General features: G+C 50.5%; 1 long non-coding RNA gene across 2 annotated transcripts in view; it reads right to left on the bottom strand.

Moving 5' to 3' along the window:
- The window catches only part of LOC111183552 (uncharacterized), a 430,485-nt gene that overhangs the window by 192,377 nt on the left and 213,156 nt on the right, over positions 1-24,952 (bottom strand). For both annotated transcript variants that reach the window (XR_016388080.1, XR_016388081.1), the window contains one exon: positions 1,715-1,849. This is a non-coding gene — a long non-coding RNA (uncharacterized LOC111183552). The remainder of the gene's footprint in view (positions 1-1,714; positions 1,850-24,952) is intronic.

The following is a 24,952-nucleotide window of genomic DNA, read 5'->3' as shown; positions in this document are numbered from 1 at the left end:
CCCAGAATTCTATATCAAGTGACAGAATTCTTCAAAAGTAAAGGCAAAATAAAGAATTTTCAGATTAAAAAAAGAACAGAGAATTCATTACCACTAGCAGACCTGCATTATAAGAATTATTAACTAAAGCCCTTCTGGCTAAAGGAAAATATCAGATGGAAATGAGGTCTACACAAGCAAATGAAGAGTCTTGGAAATTCTAAATATGTGGGTAGATAAAAATGAACATGTTTTCTCATTTTTTTAAAGGTAGCTGACTACTTAATATAAAAATAACAGTATACTGTGGGGTTTATAATGTATGTATAAGTAAAATATATAACAACACTGGCACAAAGGACAGGAAGGGAAGAGGAATTATACTGTCGTAAGATCTCACATCAAACGTAAATTGGTATAATATTAATGGAAAGTAGACTTGGTAAGTTAAACGTATATTACAAACACTAGAGCAATCACTGAAAACGTAAAACGAAGAGGTACAGCAACTAAACTTACAGAGAAGATAGAATGGAATTCTAAAAAGTACTGAACTCATACACAATAAGGCAGGGAAAAAGTGAAACAAGGAACAGATGGAAAAAATAGAAAATAAATATCAAGATGATATATTTGAACCCAATCTACCAATGACCATTCCAATTCAAAGGCCCAAGATTGATAGACTAGATAAAAATCAAGACCAAAATACATGCTGTCTACAAGATATACACTTTAAATACACAGACGCAGATAGATTAAAAATAAAGGATGGAATAAAATATACCACCCAAACACTAATTATAAGAAAGTTCTATTCAGCATGGGGTATATAGTCAATAATACTGTAATAACTTTGTGTGGTGACAGGTGGTAACCATGCTTATCATGATGACCATTTTGTAACATACATAAATACCAAATCACTGTGTTGTACACCTGGAACTAACATAGGTAAATTATACTTAAATTTGTTTAAAGTAGCAGCAAAAAAAAAGTTCTATTGTCAATATAGCTTAATAAAATAATAATAACAAAATAATTGTTTTAATTTTTACAAAGGAAGTTCTATTGACTACATTGACATCAAGTAAAATAGACTTCGTAAAAAGGAATAAAAAGGAACATTACATAATGATAAGGGGCATGGTAAAGATAAACAATTTTACACCATAAATTCAAGAGCTTCGAGAAAAATGCACAAATTCCCTGAAGGGTACAGACTATCAGAACTCACTCAAGAAGAAACAGAAGGACTGAATAATCCTATATCTACAAAGTAAACTGAATTTATAGGTATAATTTTCCTTCAAAGAAAGTATCAGTTCCAATAGTTTCACTGGTAGACTCTATTTTTAAAAATTAGAAATTTTTAAATTGGAAAAAACATACCAAATCTGTCAGACACTTTCAGAAAACAGAGAAAGAGAAAACCCTTTACAACTCATTTTATAAAGCCAACTGATCTTGATGCCAAAACCAGAAAAAAAAAATATTATTAAAATAGAAAACTACAGACCAATACTCTTCATGGGACAGAAATACTTTTAAAATATGAGCAAACTGCGTTCAATGATATATAAAAAAGATAATATACCATGACTCATAGGGATTTATCCTAGGAACAAAAAGTTAGTTTAATATTCCAATATCTGTGAAATCATATGATCATCTCAAAATAAAATTTTTTTAACTCGTTTGACACAATTCAACATCATTTATGGTAAAAACTCACCATAGAGCAGGAATATATGCATTCACTCGCAGGACACTTTGCTTTGCATGAGGCCCGGGACCTTGCTTTCCTTCCTGAACTGGCCCTTCTCCCCAGGTTTCAATCATGCTGAGGCCCAGCAGTCCAATGTCAGCCCTGGGGGGAAAAATGGCAGTTGAACACTTAACTGGGATCATTTTCCGAGTCAGAGGCTGAGTCTAAGAACAGCTCAGAAGTGGCCCAACAGGCCCTAACCTAAGGCTCCGGGGTGGGGAGAGCAGACTGGGAGTTCCAAAGCTCTTTCTATTAATATTCTAGTATTTCCACTGCACTTCAGAAACTGTTCACTGACCCACAGAGCCTCTGAGTGTGGCAGATCTCAGAAATCTGAAACAACCCTGTCCTTCATTTACAAGCAGAGAAACTGAGGCCCTGACAGTTTTGCAAAGTCACACACAATTTGGAGGCAAGGCCAGAGCTCCAGCCAGGGACAGAAAGAAGTAGCCACCACCCAGTCACCAAACACAAACAGATCCCAGCATCACCCTGGGTCTTCCTTTTGATTATGAACATTTTCAAACGTACCGAAAGGTAGAGGTAATATAATTAACACCCACAGATATATAACTGTCATCTAGATTGAACAACTGCTAACATTTTGTACTATTTGCTTCATCCGTTTTTTTTTTTTTTGCTAAAATATTTTACATTACAAATATCACTACCTTTCACACTTAAATTCTTCATAACCCATTTCTTTAGAAAATAAGAGCATATTCCTATGTTAATTACAATGTCATTAAGGTGCCTAGCAAAATCTTTTTAAATTCCTTAATAATGCCCAGTCTCAATTTGTAGCAGATCCTGCTGGTGTCCATCCCACCTCTCCCGGCCCTCCTCCCTGCAAGGCAGCTGCTGCTGCAGTGGGGTGCACCCTTACACACTGACACTTCCAGCTCAAGCACCTGCATGTCCATCTGAGGGCAAGCTAGCGCTGCAAGACTTTTCACCATAACGGCGCAGGCTCAGAGTGCTAGGCAGTTAAACCCCAGGAGGGACAGGACTTGGTCATTAGACAGCCAAGCTTCCTTGCCCCTTGGAGGAACACTTCTGAGTGTGCAGTCACTAAGGGGGTTCCAATGCAACTGAATTCCCATGGCCCACAGAAGGAACCCACCCACTAGCTCAGCCTGCACTAGTTTTCCTGCCTTTCCTGTGTCACTCTGCAGCCCTTACTGTGCTTCGTGGGGTAACTTCCCAGGTAAACATCTCACACCCTGATTCTAGTCTCAGCATCCACTTTTAGGGACCCCAAACTAAGACAATGTTCAAGTTTTCCAATTGTCTTAATCATCCTGTATTTTCAATAGGTCAAAACCAAGAGCCTAAACAATGTGGGGTTCGGAGGGGGCAGGGGTGCAGTCAGGGAAGATAAGAAGCCGCCCTAAGTTCTGTCACTGGGCCTGGGCTGCTTGACCAGTGGGACTGGACATGTCCTGGTTTTGCCCACTCAGCTTCTGAGCCCCCTTCCTATAGAAACCACCCCTCCCTGACTCTCTACTCCTGGCCCTGGGGTGGGCAAGTGAGCCAGGCCTGGACGGTCGGGGTCCCCCACTCCCCAGACCACAGGCATTTGTTCAGGGAGGAGCAACGACCCTGGTGAACCAAGGAGAGTCAGTACTAGTCTCTGGTTGCCACTGGGGAAGAGAGATTTACTGCCTATCAGGCAGGATGTGAGCCTGGAGCTGCTGGGGCCATTTCTGCCACCCTGTGGGGACAGCTAGCCTGAGGATGAAGTTGACACAGAGGAACAAAGGCTGAGAGATGGAGCTGACAATTCCATACAAAACCTGGGCCCAGTCATGCCTGACTCCTGGCATGTGAGTCAATCACCTCCCCTTCTGCTTAAGCCAGGCTGAGCTGGATTTCTCTCCCTCCCCGACAAAAAGCGAGCGCTGACTGCTACACAGTCAAAGAGTTCTCCATTCGCTGGGAACCCCTGATACCTGAACTCAGTGGCTGCGCCTGTGTCATGCACCAGGTGTTCACCAAGGTGGTAAAGAAGACTGTTTTGAATGGACAAGGACCCACAAAAAAGCCAGGTCAAATTCTCTCCGTCATTGTCCCTTGCCTCCTTCCAGCCTGTTGTCTGCACTGCCTACAAGAATGACCTGTGTATGCCCACCACTGTGCTTTACAGGAAAGCAAAACCCTGATGCTGGAGGGTATTATACTTTCAATAATTTGTGAATTCCCTGAAGGCCCATAACACATACTAGTTTATACTATGCTGAAGCCCAATTTGTTTTAAATACAATAATAGCTGGTGAAAGGAGCAAGTCACTTCCCTGGGGAGTGAGCCTCGCCTACCACCTGCATCCACGTCTCTTGAAGGGGAAATTATACACGCTCTGGGAATGGTCAGCTGCTTGGGGACTCACAGAAGCCCAGGAACTGTCCCTGTAGGGCTGCTGTGGGTTTCCTCTGGCAAGAATAGGCTACTGCTGGTTGAGCACCTACTTCTGTGCCAGGCATTGTACCAAGTGTTCCACATACATACCATGTATGTCTCCTCAAGACAGTCTGGAGAGAGGGACCACTGTCCTCATGGGACAATTGAGGGAACGCAGGGCCAGAGAGGTAAGTGACTTCCCAAGGTCACAAAGCATTTGTGATGGAGCTGGTATTCATTTCTAGGTCTAGAAAACATGCTTTTCCCGTAACTCCTCTATCTTTTCCCACTAACTTTAGTAGGGGTTCAATAAGCACGTATAGGGCTATGAACAGAATTTCAATTGTCTGCACACTGACCCTCTGGCCAGTGAATTGGGAGATGAGAACACACAGATGTTGTCCACATACAGAGAGCACGTTTAGAGAAACAGGGCTTCCCGAACTGGCTGGGCTTCTTTTCACTAAGTCTGGAGCAGGTACTGAGCATCCCTACTTTTTTAACGAGAGTCCTAGGCGGTTCTTGTGATTAAGCACTGTTGACAGCTGTGCCATGGGGAGCTATGACAGACAGAAAGGACAGACAGAAAGCGGCTGTGACACTCGTCTTACTCAGATTGAAGTGGAGGGAGTAGCAGCGCCTAGCTACCGACCAAGGTGAGTGCAAGTGGGAGCGGGTGAGGGCGGGACCAGAAATCAAGGAATTTTACTCCTGCCCATGACAGCTAACAGAGTGGTTTTTTTCTCCTCCAACCCTGAGGGTTTTAGAGGGTTTTTATCTGTACTGAGACTACAGCCAGGACCATAGGTATGGGGCTGTTGAGCGGCTCACACAATTCGGGAAAATACGACATTTGCATTTTTTATTACTATCTCACTTCTCCAAGTCATCTCTGCAAAGTTGATGCACAGAGCCTTCAAGACATCAGCTCAAAGCTCAGAGAAGAGAAAGCCCAGGAATGCCTTAAATGTCTGCTGCCAACTTCCACACCCTAGTCCCCTGGTCGGGCCAGGGAGCCATGCGGTGGCGTGTGACTCTTCCAGAACCAGTGAGGGCCCTGGGAGAACCCTGGGCTGGGCAGGGCAGGGCAGCCTTACCTGGAGTTATTCACCCAGAAAGGGGGGAAAGTCTGTGGACTGGGAATTATGGCACCATGGAAGGGCATAAGCCTCCATTTCTACAACTGAAAATGGGGATAACTGTATTTTTTCATATGCTATCTGTTGTTAGTATTCTCACCTCATCTAAATGCAGATTCTACCTTCAAAGATCCATTCATTTTTCACCTGACTCTGAGCACATAATTATATACTGTCAGGACTGGAAGAGCCTTCTAGAGATCCCCTATCTAGTCAAACCCATTTATGCCATAGATGGAGAAAAAAAACAGAGAGGTTCAAACACTTAAGAAGGCCGCACAGAAGTTGGTCTAGAGCCAAGACAAGCCCCAGCCCACCCAGCTCCCGGTTCCTCACCACCCCACCAGCAGGCTTGGCAGTTTATCATACTGCAGACATGGTGAGTCTAACAAAAATTTTGGTGTATCTAAAAAAAAAAAAAGATTGATTTTGATGTTTTGAGGCTTCGTGAAACCAGCAATTTTAATCAATTTTTCAAAATTGCTAATTCCATCCATCCAAGGAACTCACACACAAACAGAAGGGCTGATTGAAATTTAAATGGCGGCTGGCTTGTTAGCTACAGGCACCAGGCTGGGTATCTTCATATGCAAGTCTGCAACTGTGTCCCGGCCTGGCAGCAAGAGGAAGCAATCTCCCTGAGACACTCGAAGGCATTAAGAATTCAGGCAGCCAAAACGAGAAGCAACAACATGAAATGATAAAACAAAGAGATCATTATTAGCGCCAACATAATGTGTTCCCGTGTCCTCCGATCTCATTTAGAGCCCTGCTCGTCGTCTATTGAAACTATAATTAGGCTGATAGGAACCAGAGGATTAAAGTAACTTTCTCCCCCGAATTGAGAGGATTTCAAACGAGCAAAGAGGGGGAGGAGATAAACCTGAGAACGATTTTAATATTCTGGGCTACTGCTCCCACAACAGCACGGGCTGACAAACAATGGCCGGTTCCTTCCTGAGGTGGCCTGGGGAGGGATGTTACATCGCTGTCCAGCCCACCTCAGGGATGGCAAGCCCACCTCCCTCCCCAGCCAAACCTTCGCCTTTGTCCTTGACACCTCGTGCTTAGTGACCCCTTCTAGGGCCTGACTCAGAAACCCTTTGCCAGTCCGTCCTCCTCTCACTTCTCACAGCCTCTGCTGGTGTGACCTCGTCCTAACACACCTGCCGCAGCTACTGCATCAAACTCCTGTCTGGCCTGGAAGCTCCAGAGGGCAGGGACCTCTGATCTCTTACTTCAGTCTCTGGTGCCTTTAGTTAGATGCTACTTCCCCGCCTTAGTCGGGCTCCTCATGGCCACCAAGGTCACCTTTCTCATCCCTTCTATCTATAAACCAATTACGGGACCCCCTCCCCTACCCACGAAACAGCACCAACCCCAGCAAACATTGAAGCCCCTTCCCATCTGTCCCCACACTGTCTCTCTGGCCCTTCCTATCCCTGGCCCTGGTGGCACGGGACCACTTGCCCACCAGAATATGCTGCACACTTTGCCCCTCAGGCCGGCGCAAACACACAGCTCCAGCCCACCGCTCCTTTATGTGGCAAAATTCTATATGCCCTTCACTATGCCCTTCTCTTCACCAGAGCCCCTCGGGAGTCTATCATTCCCTCCTCAGAGCACCCACGGGACTGTCCCCACCCTCCTCCCAGCTGTGGCCCTCAGCGTCGGTGACCCCGTGGCGACCCTCCAGTGGACTTCAGCTCTGCAAGGGGAAGGACCAGACCATGCTCAGGCTCACATTGGTGGAATCCAGTGCTTGGCCGGAATCATGGGATCAAAGTTCACTCTAACACTGATCAACCTGGACACGCTATTTGGGACCCCAGAAGCACTCAGCCTGGAAAACTCTTACTGCCCCTCCCTATAACCTCTTTTCCCTGCAGGTCTCATCAACTGGAGAGTGTTTCCTGTGTGAGTGTGAATGCATGTGCAAGAGAGTATGTGGGAGTATGTGTGCATGTGTGTGTGCCTGGGGTGGGTGCACAAACATGCACACGGAGAGTCTGGACGAGCTGGGTGAAGAGGAACTCTCACTTCCGGGCTGAGGCATCTGTACAAGGGAGGAAGAGCAACTGTCTTCACCTGGGATCAGAGGAGCAGGTCAGCATCCAAATTTCCCACAGTCACTTGCACAAAATGTAATATTGCCTCATCCAGGCCTTCACATTCCAAGTTCACAGATGCCTCGACAGCTGACCCGAAAGTGGTAAAACAGGAGCATCTGACAGTCCTTCACCAAGTGTCCACTGAGCAACTAGGAAGCGCCCGTCATGGTGCTAAGCGCTCAGCCTTCCCTTCCCAGCCTCAGTTCCCCCACCTGTGAAATAAGGGGGACTCTAAATAGCTAGAGGCCTGTGCAGCCAGGAGAATCTGACCTCTGCTTACTGCCCCTTGAGGGTGTGACTGCCACATTCCATCACCTGGGTCAGCAGGGGAAAAGCTCTGTGGCCCATCAGGGACAACTGGGCCTTTCTAAATGGCCACCACATGCCTGCACTTAGAGGGGCCGAATAAAGGGGATGGAAGTGCTTCATCCTCACTTGAGTGATGTGGAAACTGAAATCCAGGGAGGTAAAGGCAAGGATCAGTTCATCCCTGGAGAGGTCCAACCAGGCCCTCAGGCCCCTCCCACCTGCCCTTTTTCTTCTGTGTCCCTGCATACAACTACTCATTGTCTCTGAGAGTTGTGGGAAGGGCGGAAAGCAGCTGAGAACTCTTGGCTCACTTTCCTCATCCACTCCTTTAAAGGATAAGATTTCTTTGCTCAGAGGAACAGCATGTGCAAATGTGAGTTTTCCGTCTATGCTTGATGTGTACGCGGGTGAGCGTGCCCACGAGAGGGAACGTGTGTGTGGGAAGGCAATTTGATGTGGGTTGTGTGCATGAAATCAAGTCATATGGGTACACATGTGTGCGTGTGAGTGCACCAGCAGGTGTATGTGGGCGTGTCATTGTGTGAGCAGCATCGTGACTGTGTATTTCAGATGTACAAGTACGAAGATGTGTCCCCACGTAGGTGTATGCGTGTGTGTGCTGTGTTACACGTGTATGTTGTATTTGGGATTGAGGAGAATAAAAGGCCATAAAACGCACATGCTTCCAGAGATGAAAACCACATAGCCTGATCCCAATGACAAGTGTCGATGGCTTTTCCCAAGACCTCTGTCAAATAAAATCATCCTCATTTAGGCTAACTTACGATTCCCACATGACCCCAAAGATCAGACAAGTAGCATCAGCTAATGTCACATGCAGGCTCCCACTTCCCAGATGGGTTCATTGGATTCAGGGTACCAAGGAAATCATAATGTGGTTTCCTTAGAGTTTTATTAGAGGTAGATTTCCTTACAGTCAGGCTGATCCAGAGGCAGCTTCTTCATCTGCAAACTGGATAGATGGTGCCTGCCTGGTGGGCGTGTTGTGAGGGTGAAGTGGGGTGGCAGATGTGTGAGGCCCAAGGCCAGCACCTGGCACATAGTAGGTGCTCAGCCCACGTCACCTGTACTTCATTGTGACAGCTAAGGGGCCTGCGCTTTGGCTGCCAGGCATCATTAATGCCCGCTCCTCTTGTGCTGGACCAAACAGGCTTTGGCAGGGTCACCCCCGCCCAGCAGCCCCTCATTGTACATGCCCCATTAGTTGCACAGTGCCCCAAAGTACAACAGGAACGCTTCCTACACTGTTTCCTCTGCTAAATACCTCTGTGACAGCTTCTTGGCAGGAGCAGAGTGCCAAGGTTAACATATGTTAAGAATATGTGCTGCAGGCATCCCACCTCAACGTGGAAGCAAGAGGGAACCGCACCTCATCAGGGCCTTCCCTGAGCCCACAGCCTGGAAATCTGGTTTCCCCAGTGCCCCATGCAGCCTCACCCAGGAGCCCCCAGGGGAATCTCAGCCCAGGACAAATCTTCTTGGTTATCTCATCTGCCCTTCTCAGAGTTCAGAACACCCTCCCCTGCATCCCTGCCTAGTGACCAACCAGCCTCAGCTTACACAACCACCAACAGGACACTCACCGCCCCCAGGGGAAGCCGAGTACCCTTCCAATACTTCCTCTGGGTCAGGCCCTGAATAGGACACTGGGATGAGATTGTGAAAAAGTTACAGCCGTGCCCCCAAAAGGCTTACAGTCAAATGGAAATTTCTAACCAATATCATTGTGAAGGTAGGGATTGCTTGTATATTCTCCCTTCAGGGGTCCGGCCCCACCTTTCCAGCATGTCCTCCAATCCCAGAAAAGGCAGTGACCAGACATATGGCAGGCCACAGTCTGAAGCTTCATGGCCCCAAGAAGGGCCTCTCCCTGCTACATCACAATTTTACCTTCTTTACATCTAATACCCAGGAGCTCGGGGAAGCTGGGTATCACACCTCCCCAGTCATAGTAGCGTTTGGCCCCAGAAGCCCCCGTCTTCTGGGGAACATGCTGGTCTTCCTAGAAGGGCAGAACTGGGGAGTTCCAGGTCCCTGGAGCAGACATAATTTGGTCATTTTTTGGGTGATTAACTCAAGGCTTTGAGAGGACATGTGATTATTCCAAAGTCATACAGCTATGGGGATCCCACCTCTGGTTTTACATCTAGGTCAGCATGCTACAGGCTTCCAGACTTTGGTCGGTGAGGTCAGTGGATGGTGGCCTTTCCAGGAGGCTAAGTTCAAGGGCGGCTTTTACTGGGCATGGTGCTGCAGAGAACATCCTCTTAAGTTGTTCCACTTATGAGTTCCATGCCTCAGCTACCATCCCATGAAATTCATCATTTAGACTAAAAACCCTCACTGACTGAATCCATACTAGGTGACATCTGTGCTCAGAGCTTCCAGGAAGAGGGACGTGAAGATGGTTGGGAGGAGGAACAACAAAGGAGATGTAGTATTAATGTTAAACAATGCTAGCTGCTGCATCAGAAAAATCCCCAAAACTCAGAGACTTAACAGGATAAAGTCTGTTTCTTGATCATATTACATGTCTACTGCAGGGCAGTAGGAAGCTCTGATCCATGCAGTCATGCAGGGAACCAGGCTGACAGAGGATCTGTCATCATGTAGCTGTGCCACCTGGATCACACAGCACCTGTGGTTGCTGCAGGAGGGGAAGAAAGGGATGGAGGACTCCTGCCAGCTCTTAACTGCCTCCGCCAGGAAGTGACACATGTCACTTCTGCTCACAGTCTAGAACTAGTCACATGGCCCCACTTTCCAGCCAGGGAGGCTGGAAATGTAAGGGATGACATGGGATCTTTGGTGAGCCCTCACTGTCTCTGACACAGACATTTTGGCCTCACTCCTCCAGGGGCTTACAAATTGGCCAGGGAGAAAAGAAACGTCTTCTGGGGAAGAGAAACTGGTCCATGGGTTTGTGTGACACTGGAGGCCAGAGAAAGGAGAAGTCCATGAAGAGGATAAAGATAATCAAGGAAGGCTTCCTGCAGGAGGGTGACCTAGAAAGAGGTATTTACTCAACACCAAGGTGGAAACAGATAGAATCTCTCACTAGTCTCAGAAGAAGGAAGGTGGAGGCCCTGGAGAGAGGGAGTTTGGTCAGACCTTTGGGGCCAAAGAGAGGCCCTTGAGGAACAGCCTGGGGAACTGGATTGGGAGGGGGTGGGCAATTAGTATGAAATAGGCATTTAGGGAAGGAGAGGCTTCCTAGGGAAGGATTAGAAGCGAGGGACATTTAAAGGGCTCTTCTGGGAATCCTGGAGAGAGGAAATGAAGACAGAGAGGATGGCATTGAGCAGGGATCAGACAGGAGAGACATCTTACATGGAGCCAGTTAGTCTCCAAGACAATCACCCAGCTGGTGATGGAAATGCCTCTGAGCCTATAAAATCCTGACCTCCATCCCACACAAGGAGCTTCTGGAAAAGCTGCAGCATTAACCCCACGAGAATGTCTGTTCGACAACTGTGCTGAAAATGAGATGATTTGATTTCGGGAGGTAAAGCGCATCTTGAAGTTAAACTCTTGGCTCTACTTTTAAACCCTCTCAAGTGGGTTAGAATAGCTGGCACATCCTTAATGGATGGAGCTGGGCACTCCCTTCCCCTACCAGCCACTCGAGAGGGTGTGAAGACACACAAGGTCTCCCTTTTGATAGCGCGTTTCTCCCCTGCATGGGGGTCACATTGCACTAGGGCTTGGAGGCAGGGAGGGGAAATGCTTGAGGACCTGGATTCTGGAAGGCAAGAGGGAGCAGGCCCATCTCCTCTGCATAGGAGGCTCTCATACCTCAAGTTAAGCTTCTGTTCTGGAGCCAATGACCCTCCTCTACCAGCACCTGGACTATGTCCTGAGGTCACAGGTGGGAAAGGAGGGTGAGAGGACATGAGGTCATGACCAGCAACGACCTGAGAGGTTGCTTGGAGGGTACATGGTCAGACTTCAGTGGTCTGATTAGCTGATCGATATCACATGCTTGGCTCTGCAGGGTGAAATTCCAACTGACAAGTGGTTCATGGGATTTACAGGGACGCCCAACTTTCTAACAGTCAAACTTACCAATGAAATGTGCCAGCTCAAGGAAAAGACCGTGGTCTCTATCACTGGAAAGCCCAGACAACCACCAATTTCTCAGCTGGTATAAAAAGGGGTCAGACAGGAGCCAAGCTAATGCCCTGGCAATTCTGACGTACTCAGGGGCTTATTCACAATCCCGGTTACCTGACAAGTCTGCACATTGTCGTAGGGTGGCTAGTTTGACTCAGTTTGCCCAGAACGTTCCCAACTTTAGTACTGAAAGCCCTTAGTCCCAGGCAAACTGAGACAACTGATCACCCTACTTTGTAGGCCCCGTAGGTGAAAGCCTTGAAACTCACATTTAATCCTTTTGGACCAGGTAATTCAATGGTTCAAGGTTGTGACATGCCATGCTTCACCATCATTTGTTATGCATGCTAAGGTTGAAAAAAGGATCAAAGTTTGGAAAGATTTCTTTTTTTTTTTTTTTGCGGTACGCGGGCCTCTCACTGCTGTGGCATCTCCCGTTGCGGAGCACAGGCTCTGGACACGCAGACTCAGCGGCCATGGCTCACGGGCCCAGCCGCTCCCGGGCATGTGGGATCATCCCGGACCGGGGCACGAACCCGTGTCCCCTGCATGGGCAGGCAGATTCTCAACCACTGCGCCTCCAGGGAAGCCCTGGAAAGATTTTTTTTTAATGAGTGGATTCAAGGTTGTTCATAGACGAACACCATTCTAACCTACATGCATCCTAACATGCTTTCTTGTATGGGATGAAAAGAAGCAAAACTCTGGGTAGTTAGCACGCCAGAGCACTGCTTTATCAGCAGCTGAAGTGAGCAACCAATCATGAGCCGGTTGGGAAATCACTACAGAGCATTACTACCTTGAAAATAAGAAAGCAAGCACCACCCGTGAAGCGTTCTTGGCAAAAGAAATGAACCTGAATCTGGAGAAGCCTTTAGATCTAGCCTCTAGTGTAACAGATACCAAGGAGAGAGGAACCAGTTCTGCCACCACAAGAAAGAAGGCAACCAAATCCTGAATGTGGGACATTCTATTCTTCATCAAGCCAAAAGCAGGAGAGATAAGGGGGTGGGAGAAGGGGGCAGAGAAGCTGCTCTGTTTAGAGCCATGAAAACCAAATACAAAGACAGCCTTGAGTTTGGACAGGAGTCAAACAAAGTGACTGAAAACAAGGACATATTTTCTGGACTTAGCAGAAATATCTGAATACGGATGGGACATTGGAGTAGTAAACTCAATGCCTTCTGAGCTGTGAGTTTTCCAGGCTGGCGGGTGGGAACAGAAACTATAGTCATCCCTTTGTAAGCTCCGTGCTCTATTCCCGACAACCCTCTGGGCGTTCCCCTCACCTCCCCAGGTAATTGCCTCACACGTATATGCTGATGAGAACTCTGCCGGTACCGGAGGCGGACCTGGTGCAGCTCTATCAACTGCAGTCTCCCTGCACCCTCGGCTCCATCCCCGCCGATCAGGGAGTTCACCAGGCTCCTTGGGCCCCCGCTCCCTGTGCTGCAGCCTGGGATTCACTCCAGGCAGGTAACCGGGGACAACCATAGGGCTCACCTCACTTGTCTCCTATCTCTCGTAGATCACAGCACTTTGCTTCCTGATGCCCACCGTCTTGAAAACCATGGTTCTTATGTTATGTTCTATTTTTTCTTCAGACAGGAGGCTAGATCCAGTGCCTGTTATTCCATGTGGGCCAGAAATGAAGTCCTCCCAACAGCTTCGACAGGTGGACAGAGCAGGAAGGACCATGTCCATTTCACAGACAAGGACCCCGGGGCTCCGAGAAGCGGCCCAGCCTGCCGGCTCTAACTTGCTATGGCCTCTAGCCCTGGGCTCTAATTGCAGGACACTTCCTGCAGCAGCAGGCTCCTCAGGTAGGCTATCCTGGCAGGACTTAAGCACCCAAGTTTGGGCCTGGCCTGCTGCGGGGAGGCACTTTGTAGCTCTTTCCACTGGGGTCTGAAGAGCTGGCACTAGCCTGTGCTAGTTGTGAGTTTCCGTAAGCATTTTTCCCCTGTTATCAACACTATATAAAATAAACATTTGTCTGACTTGAGGTTTTTGGCTTTCATGGACTGTTTCCCATCTGTTTCTTTTTTTCCTTCCCTCTGCCCCACTCCCTAACTCTCATTCTCACCTCCTGGCCCCCCAGGCCCAGCAACGCCATTCCCACTCACCCCTAACACAACACACACTCACACACACACACACACGCACACACACGCACACACGCACTCGCACTCTCTCTCACTGGACTATGTTCTTTGTTTGCGGAAGCACTGGTAGTCTCTTTCCTTTCTTCACATTGCTTTGCTTTCTTTTGCCCTTTCTCCCATATCCCAGCTCTTTTCTGAGCATCTTTCTATATTCTGGTGTGAAGCATCACCGTTGTACTTCCAGCTCTGCTCCTTGCTGTGTGACCTTGAGCGAATCACAAAACCCTCTAAGCTTTTATTCTCTCTGAGCCATAAATCCCCACCAGGTACTGAAGGTGTGCGTCCCAGAGCACCTTCTGCTGACTGCCAGAGGTGGCGTGGCATGAGGCACGCTGGGGCTGGAGGTCCGAGGACCTGGGCTTGAGCCCCGGTTCTGCTGCTCCTGACCGTGTGGCCCTGCAGAGATGCCCAGGCTCCCCAAGTCTCCGGTTCTAACCTGTAAAGTGGAGACAAGGATCCTGCACAGCTGGCATTGTGGGCGGGGTGTGAGGGCTCTCTGCTTCCCTGGGGCGACTCTCACATTTGACACAAACGGTTCATGGGATTCTGGTGGCACGTGGACATATATGGCAATGAGATGACCCCAATCAAGCATGCTCAGAGAATGGAGGGGACTCTTTGGTGACACAGACCCTGGCCTAAAGCCTTGCTGTTACCCAGCACACATCACCTACTGGCCCAATTTCCCTGACACGAAGAACATAGTTCATAGCTAAGAAAGAATACAGATATATAATTATTTTATCTTTTTGATCATTTTTACTTGAGAAAATTAGAAAGATACAGTAGAGTTTATTAAGGAAAATGTTTTAAATAGCTCACAGTCCCTTCACCCAGAGATAACCAATACACTGATTTATTTTTTCTTTCAATTTTTATATATATAAACACATAAGTACACATATCTTGAAATTATAGACAGGACGGAAAACATGTACATGCATGCCGTGGTAAGAATTTCATAAGCCACATAGGCATGTATGCAAAAAATATCATTTTCATGATATTTTTCTACATGTGCAGTTCATTTCTTCCCTGAGTCCCATTTTCCCTGACAGCAGAAGTGCTAACCCAGTCAGTAGTCCTGGGTGAATTCAGTCACTTCAGGTTTTCTCCTCAGTAAATGCAGATTTCAATGCAGTCAGCTCAGAACTTTTCTCCCTCCGTCTCACCATTCTTAAAAGGCTGGTCTAAGGTTCCCATGAGGCCAGGATGGGGGCTTTGGACAGGGGTCCAGAGGAGGCACCTGGTCAGCTGTCCTGCACTGGTGCTCGGCTGTGGACATCCATGAGGCCATACACACATCCCCTGTGACCCGGGCCACTTGGTCCCTCAGCTCAGTCACAAGTCCCCTTCATGGCTGCTGCCTCCTTCTCCTCGTGTCACCTCTCAACGAATATACACTACACACCTTGCTCAAAGGAACAGGAAAATTCAGCGGCCCTTGGGTGTCCCACTGGGCTGTGGGAGAGGCCATGGAGCCGAGGTGCACAGAAAGAAGACAATGCACTGCTTCCTGCTTTACAAGGCCAATTCGTCACGCACCCTTAAGGAATACCTATCCATCTATCCAGCTCCCTCCATCCCTGTTTACTAATTACAACAGCAAACACTTATCTAGTGCTCACTAGGGCAGGCACTGTACTACGTACTTTATGTGTAATAACTCATTTCATCCCCACAACCACCCTGTCAAACAGATATTGTTATTATCCCTCTTCTTTACAGAAAAGGAAACTTAGCCCTCGAGAATTTAGGCATCTCACCCCAAATCACACAGCTGGAAAGATGCAGAACTAGGATTCCCCCCAAAATAGCAGGACCCAGAGCTCACACTCATGACCAACATGTCACTGTGTCCATGAACCCCCTGCAGAGACACACATGCACACACACACACACACACACACACACACACACACTTTAGGTTCTACTTTCTCATTTAAGATGATAACAGTAGAGCAAGTGTCCTCAAATTAGGCCGATGCGAAGGGTCAGAGTCGCAGAGACTCCCTTATCCTCCCTTTGTTTGGTCGACCGGCATGGAGCACCCATCAGGGGCCGCAGTACAGAGTGGAACCAGGCGTGGTCCCTGCCTGCCCAGGCAACTCCAAGCCCCCAGTGAGGGAGCCAGACGTGAAGACAAATGAGATTTCCCCCGGTAAGACGGGGAGGGTGATCACCGCGCCTCTCTCAAAGGGCTGGCGTGCAGACGAGATTAGATAATTTGCGTAACTGTGCACTGCACTGCCTGCACGTGTCACTGGATAAATGTCAGCTATTAACAGTATTTTAAAATGTCACCACCCCATGATCCAGGGCAAAAGAGAAAGGCACGCTTCCCTAAATGGGCCCAGTTGAGGGATAACCTAGGGAGGGCCTCGTGGGAACCAGCACTCCCGCCCGGGAGACGCCCAGGGCTCGCCCTGGCCTCCACGATGTGATGTGATGTGAGCGAGGCAGGTCAGACAGCACTCCAGCCACGGGTCTGCCGCAGCACCGGGAATCCCGCTGTCTCTCAAGGGTTCCTCCTCAAGGCCTTGCACAGTACCAGGCAGGCAGGTGACCTTGGCTCCTGGGCATCCCCTCCAGTGTCTGCATAGCATGAACTGAGAGAACACACAGGAATGCTCCCTAAAAGTTAAAAGCTCTGTGCAGGTTCCCTGCCTGGGGGCAGCTAGCTGGGCATTGGTGGAGAGGAGTTCCGGCCTGTCCCACAGGACAAGGAGCAGCCAGTCCTGTGTGTGGATCTGGAAGCACCAACCATGTACCCCGTTTTACAGCTGGGGCGAAGTAGACAGAGGCCGGTTGCTGGGTCTCTTCCAGTCCCCATGAAGTCAGTCTTCCGGCTGCTGCCGAGAAGTGCTCAACACAGAACGCCTGGAGGCCCTCCAGAGGCTGAGGCGGGGCCTGCTTGGCATCAGCTCCTGGGAAAGAAAGCTGCAGAGAGCAGCCGATTCCCAGGAACTGGAGACTGGGGTCTTCGGCAAGGGCCAGACTGCTTTCCCAAGCTGCAGGCCTGGGAGACAGGGCGCTGTGAGTGGCACATCCAGGCCCGAGAGTGGCTGTCCCAGAGCCCCCAAGAGCACAGCGCTCCTGCCACCTGGCACAAGCCTGGCTCCCTGCCTGTCCCCAAGCCCTAGCAACTTGCAGGCCACGCAGGGCTTTGGCCCTGGGGCATTGGCTGAGGCTGGCCTCCGCGCAGGGGCTCCACAGCGGGAAAGAAAATCTGCCCCTGCCCATCTGCAGAGCTGGCCCCACACTACGTCTTTGTCCTCAAGGAGAGCTTGTCACAGATTCCTGTCCCCAACTGACACCTAAGGAAGTAGAGGCTCAGAGGGTGGAGGTGAATTGCCCAAGTTCACAGTAACAGGACAGGCCTCGGAGCTCAGCCTCCTGCCTCACCCCTCACCGCCCTCTTCTCTCGCGGGTCCATCCACACTAGTTCTCTGGACCAGGTGTTAAGGCCACATGGAAAGCTTTATGCTATTAGCTAGAAGTGGCACAGAATGGAATGAGCCCCTGAAAGGGACTCAGAGAACCTGGCTTCCGATCCTGGTTCTACCACCCAGCTGCTCTGTGGCCCCGGGAAAGTTTATTTACCTCTCTGATCTATCTCGTCAACTATTACAGGAGAACGATACCTGGGACCAGCCACACAGACGAGGTTGTGGTAGAGAGTGAAGGAGCCCAGGCACAGAACAGTCCTGGCCAAAAATCACTCTTCCGTGCTCCGTGATCCTAAAGAGAGGCAGGACCGCCCAGCCAGAGCCAGCTGGGGCCGGAGCCATAACAACACAGGCAAGCTCTCCACTTCCTTAGCAGGAGGTGATGAGCCCAGCCACTCCCCTTTCTGGACATCAGTTTTGTAAATGGATACAGTAACACTCAGGAGGTCACTGTTATGATTAAAGAGCACGTATAAAACAGCCTCAAGGAGGGGAGCTGTTAGCATAAATATTATTCCGTTTGAGATAGCTCAGCAGCCCCATTTGACTTCTTGAGGCTGTGAATATACCAAACATCTTGTGACACTGAGTTTAATATTTAAAAGGTTGTCTTAGGCCAAGGCCACCCCATTCCCACCCTGTGAGGCAGGTAGATGAACCCGATCACCTTCAGTTTCCAAAATTGAAGACTGAGGCCCAAACTCTGGGGGATGACTAAGCAAGCCCGGAGACTAGGATTCCCTTGTCTCAGGTGAGGGGAGAGCACCGACTTCACACAGACAGGGAGACCTGGGGTACACTGGCCCCACGCACACAGAGAAGGGGACCCAGGGTCACACTGGCCCCATGCACACAGGGGAGGGGACCCAGGGGTGCACTGTTCCTGTGCAGACAGGGGAGGGGACCCGGGGGCGCACTAGGCTTCAGGTAGACTGGTTGCAGGGGAGAGGAGCTTTTCAGAGCAGCTTCACAATGAGCTAAGTTGGAGACAGAGAACCACCAAATCCCCCACGTGGCACAGGCAGGCCCAGCCAAAGCCCCTCCCCCCACCCCCTGCAGCTCAAGCCCATCTGGCAATCCCCTAAATGGGGCAGGAATGTTTACAGGCCAAAGGCCCTGGCCCAGAAGCCTGAAACTCCCCTGCCTCCTCAAGGCATCTGGCAGCCAGGTGGGGTGGATCCAGGGACGCGGGATGCGGTGAGAAGACCCAGCTGGGCCCAGGCCCTCCCTAGGTAGAAATCAGGCCCGCGATTGCCCCTAGTTGCTTCTTATATTGTGACACTCTGAGAGGTCATGGGGGAGGGGAGCAGCAGAGAGCTGGGTAGGGATGCGGAGAACCTAGGGTGGCAGGCGGAGCTAAGCAGCTCATTGGCCTGCGGGTATGTCGATCATCCCTGCTCTGCAAGGAGGTGAAGAGGAACCACGGGAAGGAGGGCAGGCACCTGGGAAGTTTTGCAGGCAAAAGGCTTCTGGGAGCTGTTGGGAGGAGCACAAGAGCAGCTGGACCCAGGTCCTAGGGCTGCCCGGGAAGAAACACGGGTGCAGAAGCCTTCACTCAAGTATGGGGGCAGCTTTGCCAGCCCTACTGTACCGTGCCCTAGGACCAGCACCCTCACCCAGTGCTCGAACCAGCCACCTAGGGGTCCACCTTCGTCACCTTCCTCTCCCTCGCCTACCTGCCACAGCCAAGGCTTGCCGAGTCTTCCTACTACCTGCTCTTTGGATCCGTCTACTTTTCCTGGCCCCATTGCCACCTTCCCTGCCCAACCCCCATCATCTCCAACCTGGACACTGCCCTGACTTCTCAGAGTTTCCTCCACCCCCTACAATCCATCCATCCCTCCCCCCTTCCACCCTGCGGGGGCTCCCCACTGCATTTATTTAGCTCACCCCTGGGTCCTCCAAGACTTAGCACATTGCCCAGCCTAGTAGGTACTCAATAAACTTTTGTTGACTGAATGGAAGGAAGGAGGAAAGGGAGGGAGGGAAGGACAGCAAGGCCTCTTGCCCAAGAGAAGTCAGACACCGAAGGGGCAGAGTAGAGGAAAGCTGGGAGGCTGGCATGAGCACCAGGTCAGCCAGAATATCTTAATTCCCTCATTTTAATCCAGGTGGCAAACCGTGCTGGGCCAGGCTGGGCTTGTTCCTTCTCAGAGCCTGTGAACCAAGCATTATAAGGGGCCCCTGCAGTTTCCTGGTCCCTTCTCCTTCTGTGACAGGCCACTCCACAGAGCCGCATGGGCAGTCAGGTCTTCTGCTCAGACACCTCCAGTGGCAGCGTGCTCACTACCCATCAGGACGGCCCATGCTGAGGGTTATTAAGATCACTGGGCAAAGGGCAGTGACGCGCTCAAGCTGACCGGCACTCTCATGGTAGAGGCCGGCTCTCCAGCCCCCCGGCCTCCTCGCCCCACAGACCCGGGCCTCTGCTTTGCCACGGTCAGCGCCCCTCCCCACACACCCTGGCTGCCCGCTCTGGCCTGGCGCCAGTTGGTTAACGCCACTACTTGAGTTTGGAGCCCAGAACTAAACACAGCTCTCCCAGGAGCCCCGGAGGGAAGCTGGCCAAACGTGGGGAAGCTGATGAGAAGAAGGAACGTGCCCGCGTCCGTGCCAGGGGCGGACGCCATCGGCTGGGGATTTAGATGTTCTCTAGAGCTGCCCCTGGGTGTGCGGAAGCTCGACCTCAGGCAGGGGGTGGGGCTTGTCCCATGCCAGGGCTAAGGATCTGTCTTCTCTGTTTTCCAACCCCACCATCGGCTCCATCTGCAAAGAATGGAGAGGGACCCAGGCTACAGCCCTCTTCTGGTACCACCTCTTCTCTTCGCACCTGCAGGCAGTCCCCCACCCTACACTTCCTCCCATCAAAACAGACTCCCAGGGGAGAAACTGGACCTCACTGCAACCACGGTGAGCGGTTAATAACATCTTAATGCATCTTCCTTCCAGAGGGATTAGCATTGGCAGGATCCAGGATTTAAGCCAAAGCAGCAAAGCAACAGTGAGGGGATTTCAGGCGCTGGCCAACAGATCGGGACTGAAGAGAGGACCTGGGAACCCTCCCAGCACGCGCGAGACCATTCCAACATTATCAGCAGGACAGACGCAGGCCTGGGCTTTGTCAGCTTCACTATTTGCTTGCTGTGTGGACCCACCACTGAACATTTCTGACCCAGTTTCCTCAGCTGTACAGTGCGGGTAACACTCCCACTTTTTTTTTTTTTTTTTTTTGCGGTACGCAGGCCTCTCACTATTGTGGCCTCTCCCGTTGCGGAGCACAGGCTCCGGACGCGCAGGCTCAGCGGCCATGGCTCACGGGCCCAGCCGCTCCGCGGCATGTGGGATCTTCCCGGACCGGGGCACGATCCCACGTCCCCTGCATCGGTAGGCGGACTCCCAACCACTGCGCCACCAGGGAAGCCCAACACTCCCACTTTTATCAAATTGTTGTGAAGGGCAAGAAAATAGTGAGGTCAGCCCCCTGGCACAGAGTGGGCGCTCCATCACCATTTTCCTTCCTCCTGCCACGTTTCAAGCATCTAGGCCATTTTCCTGGAGGAGTGGACAGAGAACGAGCTGGGGCAGGATGCGGACAAAAGCATTCTATCTGTGCACTTGAATCGTGGTCATTTCCTACAGCCTAAGGTAATCCCAACCCTCCCTCTACCTTCTGCCCCAGGGCAGTCTGGAGAGGCTAAGGGGGCCTTAGAGATCAAAGGTGTCCCACCCCCTAGTCCCTTCTTCCACATCCTGAAAACTCAAAGGCCAGAGGCCCTCTGGAGTTGTCCCCAGAGACAGGGCTCAGCGGTCATGTCCTCGTCCTCCTCCAGTCAGCACCGAGTCCAATGTTCCATTAATCTAACCGCCACCCCAAAGCTCGGTGACTGAAAACAAGCATGTATCATCACCTCTCATGTTCCTGTGGATTGACTGGGCTCAGCTGGGCAGTTCCCACCCCAGGTCCCAGATGGGACTGCAGTCAGATGTCCTCTGGGGCTGAAGTCATCTGAAGGTTTGACTGCTTGGATGTCCCAGATGGCTCCCTCACATGGCTGGGCTGTCATCTGGGAACTCAGCTGAGGCCGTCCACCAAATCACCCACACGTGGCCTCTCCATGTGGCTTGGCCATCTCATAGCATGGCAACTGGCTTCCCAGAGGGTGCATCACATCTGAGGAAGCCGGGCAGAAGCTGCAAGGCTTCTTGTTGCCTATTCTTGGAAGCGTTGGTACATCACTTTTGTCACATCCTATTGGTCAAGCAGGCCAAGCCCAGCCCAGATTCAAAGCAAGCAGGATAGGAGTCCACCTCCTGATGGGGGATGGGCAAGGTCACACAGCAGAAGAGCATGTGGCATGGAGATAGTGTGATGGGCATCTCTGGAAAATACAGTTTTTGTGCCCCAGCAAAGGAACTTGTGCTAATGGGGGAGGAGAATCAGCACCGTCCCAGGGGTCAGAAAGATCTGGGCCTTACTTTCAGTCCACCCAGAGGCCAGCCAGCTGTCACTTACACTGCCAAGGTGGCAGGTCTGTCCCAGCTAGCTTCGAGTGTTTCCCCATCTGGGTTAGCGGTGGTTGTAAAGATAAAATGAGATCTCCTGCTTCTTCATTCTAGTCTAACAGGTGTTCATCAAGTGCCTTGTTTATTCATTCATTCAACAACCATTTGCTGAGGGTCGACTTATACCAGCCCAGAGAGGAAGCCAGCATGGCCAGGGTTCAATGGAAGACACACGTTTGCTCAGACAACTACAAAACACTGCTCAACGCAGCAGAGCCAGGGTGGACAGAGTTGATGGGGTGCAGGCAAGAGAAAGGCTGGCTTCGGTTGGGGAAGGAGAAATCGGGGAGGGCTCCTACCTTCAAACGCAGACCTGAACCTCTTCTTGACAGACCCATGCAGGTCTCCCAGGAGGTAAGGAGGGAAGAGGAAAGGTCCCCATATGGAGCAGGGTATGAGAAAGTATAGCAGGTTGAGCAAATGGCAGGCCACCTGGATGGCTGTAATGCAGGGAGGGGAGAGGAGTGGGTGTGGGGATGCAGTTGGGAAATGTGATGGGGGTGGGGATAGAAAAGCAGGGGTCTGATGGTCATGCAAAAGTTTAGACTTTAAACCAAGGGGAAATCCATGAATGACTTTATCATAATCAGACCTACCTTCTAGAAAGTTCAAAAGGACATGTTGCATAGAATGGATTAGAAGAGAGTGACACAAAAAGTAGCACGATGATGTTACTTACTATTCGATTATTTAATTACCAGGTTCCAGGCCCTGCTCCAAGCTCTTTATACTCACTAGTCTAACAAACTTCATGACAATTGCATAATCTAGGTAATATGATAATCCCCATCTCATAGATGAGAACACTGAGGCATAGAGAAGGAAAGTTTCCTGCCCAAAGTCACCAGGCAGGGAAGCGGCAGAGCTGAGAGCTAACCCAGGTGTCTGGTTCCGGGGTCTGCCTGTTTCATCACGGGCTTGCTCTGCTTTGCCATAATCCAGGTGAGAAACACAGCAGGGCCTCAGCAAAGGGGATGGAAGGGTCAGGGCAGGTGTTTCCTGCCCACCACTGAGTGCCCAGGGGCTGGCCCAAAGCCTGGCAGGGAATAGGTGCTCAATGACTACATGTGGGCACAGAATGAGTGAAAGGAAGGAACCCCACAGCCCATTCTGAATCTCCACATCACAAGGATTACTAGCCTTCCGTTCATGAGGCAACATGACCGTGACACCCACCACCAGCCCAGCCCACTGGGCACCGGAGATGCTGATTGAGAAATAAGTGCTGAGCCGGCCTGCGGACTGACAGGCAAGGCCCCTCGGAGACCCGGGCAGACAGATGCAGGCTCGTTTTGCACTGTCTGCCGCAGTATCCAGGGACCCCAGAACCAAGCGGCACCTCCTCCACAGGGAGCCCTGGCCCCCTCCTCCATCCCCACCACCCAGCTCTGTCCCCTCCCGTCCCCTGTGGAGAATGCTAACAAAAGCACTGAAATGAAGCCCATTTTAGGCTTAGACAGAGTCCCCTGCTGGAAGGCTGTTTGCAGCCGTGCTTCACTCTGCGGCACACACAGAGGGTCTGCTGGGAATTTCCTGAGGGGCTGGTGCTGAGGGAAGCAAAACAGATGCTCAGTGGGGACAAATTGCACTTCACAAATACTTAGCACCGTCTGGGTACAGAGGCGGGCTCTCACTGGCGCCGGGAATTGGAGGCACCTGACTGGTCATCTCATGAAATCCTCAGTGGCTGTCCCGCCCCATCAGGGCTCCAGCAACCGCTCAGCTCTCTGGCTCTGGCTCTTCTGTTCTCCTTCTTGCAAGAAGTGCCAGTGGGCCCCAGCCCATCAGGCCTCATCACCTGCTCTGTGCCCGGAGCCTTTGCACACTGCCTTGCCCCTTACATCTAGCTTCCCAGCAAGCCAGGGTGAGAGAGGTATAATTGGCTCCATGCAACAGGTCAGAGAAGCCAAGGAGGTGAAGCAACTTGGCTCAGTGAATACATGGCCAAATCAGGATTTCCAACCCGTCTTCTGACTCCAAGTGCAGTGCCCTGTCCCCCTCACCTCTTTCTTTCTCGTGGTGTGGGACTTTCACATGAACCATGTCTTATTATACACCTCTAGAGAGACACCACTTCTGGCTGAAGATCTCACAGAGGGCCAGGCCATGGGCATGGGGGAGTGGAGGAGGATGTACTGCAGAGAAAGTCTCAAAAGGGGAAGGTACAGACAGTGCTTGGGGTTGGTGAGCAGAGAATGCCTGGCTGGGTCAGAGCAGCCTTCCATTCTGAGGTCAGCAGAATGGAGGAGAGATGGAGGGAGGGAAGGGGAGGACTTTTTCTTCCTTGACCAGTTACCTGGAAGAGTGATGAGAACCTCACAAAGCATGGCCCAGCAGAGGGTCTACTAAAAAGCCACTGGTTTATTCCTTTGGCCATGGGGGGAATTTACTGCATGGACCATTCATGTATTTTTTTCTTTGAAGCAAGTTCTATATCTACAACAAAGGAGGTCTATGAGAGAAGACAGACCTGGATTTTATAGCTGAGCTCGTGAAGCAGAGTATAAATATTCAAAAATGCAAGAAGCAAGTTCCAGAATCTCCTCCAAAGATGCATGCCACCAAATCTAACCCTTTTATTTTTTTAAATACACTTGGATAAGATGCCACAGAGTAATATCCATCAGACCTATGGATCCCCCCTGTCATGTAGGTCTGACCCTGGGATACCATTTAGGTCCTGGGACGCTGTCCAACGTCACTTGCCGAGGACATTGATGGACCAGCAGGAAGCAGTGTGACTGCTCAGAGCAGCAGCGGGAGCTCCTGAGCCTGGATTTCCTGAGTGTCACCACGGCCAGGACACAGCAGCTACATGGCTGTGAGGTCATGGCCAAGTGTCTTCATCTTATACACTCATCTCCACTCTGGGTCTCAAAGATTCCTCTAGACACTAACATTCAACGATTCTTATCACATAGCCCTGGTCAACCCTAA

Source organism: Delphinapterus leucas, chromosome 16 (genome assembly GCF_059928025.1).
Source record: "Delphinapterus leucas isolate spDelLeu-1000000601 "Yukka" chromosome 16, BTC_Dleu_Yukka2, whole genome shotgun sequence".
Taxonomy (NCBI): Eukaryota; Metazoa; Chordata; class Mammalia; order Artiodactyla; family Monodontidae; genus Delphinapterus; species Delphinapterus leucas.
The sequence above is the reverse complement of the archived record's forward strand: the minus strand, read 5'-3'. Positions and strand labels throughout refer to the sequence as shown.